This window comes from Physella acuta, unplaced genomic scaffold (genome assembly GCF_028476545.2).
Source record: "Physella acuta isolate Inbredline_101_S28 unplaced genomic scaffold, ASM2847654v3 ptg000406l, whole genome shotgun sequence".
Taxonomy (NCBI): domain Eukaryota; kingdom Metazoa; phylum Mollusca; class Gastropoda; family Physidae; genus Physella; species Physella acuta.
This window is the reverse complement of record NW_026731925.1, coordinates 373,242-377,344: the sequence shown is the minus strand read 5'-3', so window position 1 is coordinate 377,344 and position 4,103 is coordinate 373,242.

Below are 4,103 nucleotides of genomic sequence, written 5' to 3'. Positions count from 1 at the left end.
ATCAGCCTTCTTTCCCCTTGCAACTCCTACTCTTGGAGATGTTAAGTATTCTGTAAATAACACAAAAACTCACCATGTATGTAGTCATTTACGTGATTCGAAACTGATTATAGCTTTAAAAAATTAGATTTTAATAACATTTTTAAAAATATTACCATCAGCCTTCTTTCCCCTTGCAACTCCTACTCTTGGAGATGTTAAGTATTCTGTAAATAACACAAAAACTCACCATGTATGTAGTCATTTACGTGATTCGAAACTGATTATAGCTTTAAAAAATTAGATTTTAATAACATTTTTAAAAATATTACCATCAGCCTTCTTTCCCCTTGCAACTCCTACTCTTGGAGATGTTAAGTATTCTGTAAATAACACAAAAACTCACCATGTATGTAGTCATTTACGTGATTCGAAACTGATTATAGCTTTAAAAAATTAGATTTTAATAACATTTTTAAAAAATATTACCATCAGCCTTCTTTCCCCTTGCAACTCCTACTCTTGGAGATGTTAAGTATTCTGTAAATAACACAAAAACTCACCATGTATGTAGTCATTTACGTGATTCGAAACTGATTATAGCTTTAAAAAATTATATTTTAATAACATTTTTAAAAATATTACCATCAGCCTTCTTTCCCCTTGCAACTCCTACTCTTGGAGATGTTAAGTATTCTGTAAATAACACAAAAACTCACCATGTATGTAGTCATTTACGTGATTCGAAACTGATTATAGCTTTAAAAAATTAGATTTTAATAACATTTTTAAAAATATTACCATCAGCCTTCTTTCCCCTTGCAACTCCTACTCTTGGAGATGTTAAGTATTCTGTAAATAACACAAAAACTCACCATGTATGTAGTCATTTACGTGATTCGAAACTGATTATAGCTTTAAAAAATTAGATTTTAATAACATTTTTAAAAATATTACCATCAGCCTTCTTTCCCCTTGCAACTCCTACTCTTGGAGATGTTAAGTATTCTGTAAATAACACAAAAACTCACCATGTATGTAGTCATTTACGTGATTCGAAACTGATTATAGCTTTAAAAAATTAGATTTTAATAACATTTTAAAAAATATTACCATCAGCCTTCTTTCCCCTTGCAACTCCTACTCTTGGAGATGTTAAGTATTCTGTAAATAACACAAAAACTCACCATGTATGTAGTCATTTACGTGATTCGAAACTGATTATAGCTTTAAAAAATTAGATTTTAATAACATTTTTAAAAATATTACCATCAGCCTTCTTTCCCCTTGCAACTCCTACTCTTGGAGATGTTAAGTATTCTGTAAATAACACAAAAACTCACCATGTATGTAGTCATTTACGTGATTCGAAACTGATTATAGCTTTAAAAAATTAGATTTTAATAACATTTTTAAAAATATTACCATCAGCCTTCTTTCCCCTTGCAACTCCTACTCTTGGAGATGTTAAGTATTCTGTAAATAACACAAAAACTCACCATGTATGTAGTCATTTACGTGATTCGAAACTGATTATAGCTTTAAAAAATTATATTTTAATAACATTTTTAAAAATATTACCATCAGCCTTCTTTCCCCTTGCAACTCCTACTCTTGGAGATGTTAAGTATTCTGTAAATAACACAAAAACTCACCATGTATGTAGTCATTTACGTGATTCGAAACTGATTATAGCTTTAAAAAATTAGATTTTAATAACATTTTTAAAAATATTACCATCAGCCTTCTTTCCCCTTGCAACTCCTACTCTTGGAGATGTTAAGTATTCTGTAAATAACACAAAAACTCACCATGTATGTAGTCATTTACGTGATTCGAAACTGATTATAGCTTTAAAAAATTATATTTTAATAACATTTTTAAAAATATTACCATCAGCCTTCTTTCCCCTTGCAACTCCTACTCTTGGAGATGTTAAGTATTCTGTAAATAACACAAAAACTCACCATGTATGTAGTCATTTACGTGATTCGAAACTGATTATAGCTTTAAAAAATTAGATTTTAATAACATTTTTAAAAATATTACCATCAGCCTTCTTTCCCCTTGCAACTCCTACTCTTGGAGATGTTAAGTATTCTGTAAATAACACAAAAACTCACCATGTATGTAGTCATTTACGTGATTCGAAACTGATTATAGCTTTAAAAAATTAGATTTTAATAACATTTTTAAAAATATTACCATCAGCCTTCTTTCCCCTTGCAACTCCTACTCTTGGAGATGTTAAGTATTCTGTAAATAACACAAAAACTCACCATGTATGTAGTCATTTACGTGATTCGAAACTGATTATAGCTTTAAAAAATTAGATTTTAATAACATTTTTAAAAATATTACCATCAGCCTTCTTTCCCCTTGCAACTCCTACTCTTGGAGATGTTAAGTATTCTGTAAATAACACAAAAACTCACCATGTATGTAGTCATTTACGTGATTCGAAACTGATTATAGCTTTAAAAAATTAGATTTTAATAACATTTTTAAAAATATTACCATCAGCCTTCTTTCCCCTTGCAACTCCTACTCTTGGAGATGTTAAGTATTCTGTAAATAACACAAAAACTCACCATGTATGTAGTCATTTACGTGATTCGAAACTGATTATAGCTTTAAAAAATTATATTTTAATAACATTTTTAAAAATATTACCATCAGCCTTCTTTCCCCTTGCAACTCCTACTCTTGGAGATGTTAAGTATTCTGTAAATAACACAAAAACTCACCATGTATGTAGTCATTTACGTGATTCGAAACTGATTATAGCTTTAAAAAATTATATTTTAATAACATTTTTAAAAATATTACCATCAGCCTTCTTTCCCCTTGCAACTCCTACTCTTGGAGATGTTAAGTATTCTGTAAATAACACAAAAACTCACCATGTATGTAGTCATTTACGTGATTCGAAACTGATTATAGCTTTAAAAAATTAGATTTTAATAACATTTTTAAAAATATTACCATCAGCCTTCTTTCCCCTTGCAACTCCTACTCTTGGAGATGTTAAGTATTCTGTAAATAACACAAAAACTCACCATGTATGTAGTCATTTACGTGATTCGAAACTGATTATAGCTTTAAAAAATTAGATTTTAATAACATTTTTAAAAATATTACCATCAGCCTTCTTTCCCCTTGCAACTCCTACTCTTGGAGATGTTAAGTATTCTGTAAATAACACAAAAACTCACCATGTATGTAGTCATTTACGTGATTCGAAACTGATTATAGCTTTAAAAAATTAGATTTTAATAACATTTTTAAAAATATTACCATCAGCCTTCTTTCCCCTTGCAACTCCTACTCTTGGAGATGTTAAGTATTCTGTAAATAACACAAAAACTCACCATGTATGTAGTCATTTACGTGATTCGAAACTGATTATAGCTTTAAAAAATTAGATTTTAATAACATTTTTAAAAATATTACCATCAGCCTTCTTTCCCCTTGCAACTCCTACTCTTGGAGATGTTAAGTATTCTGTAAATAACACAAAAACTCGCCATGTATGTAGTCATTTACGTGATTCGAAACTGATTATAGCTTTAAAAAATTATATTTTTAACATTTTTAAAAATATTACCATCAGCCTTCTTTCCCCTTGCAACTCCTACTCTTGGAGATGTTAAGTATTCTGTAAATAACAAAAACTCACCATGTATGTAGTCATTTACGTGATTCGAAACTGATTATAGCTTTAAAAATTAGATTTTAATAACATTTTTAAAAATATTACCATCAGCCTTCTTTCCCCTTGCAACTCCTACTCTTGGAGATGTTAAGTATTCTGTAAAAAACACAAACACTCACCATGTATGTAGTCATTTACGTGATTCGAAACTGATTATAGCTTTAAAAAATTAGATTTTAATAACATTTTTAAAAATATTACCATCAGCCTTCTTTCCCCTTGCAACTCCTACTCTTGGAGATGTTAAGTATTCTGTAAATAACACAAAAACTCACCATGTATGTAGTCATTTACGTGATTCGAAACTGATTATAGCTTTAAAAATTAGATTTTAATAACATTTTTAAAAATATTACCATCAGCCTTCTTTCCCCTTGCAACTCCTACTCTTGGAGATGTTAAGTATTCT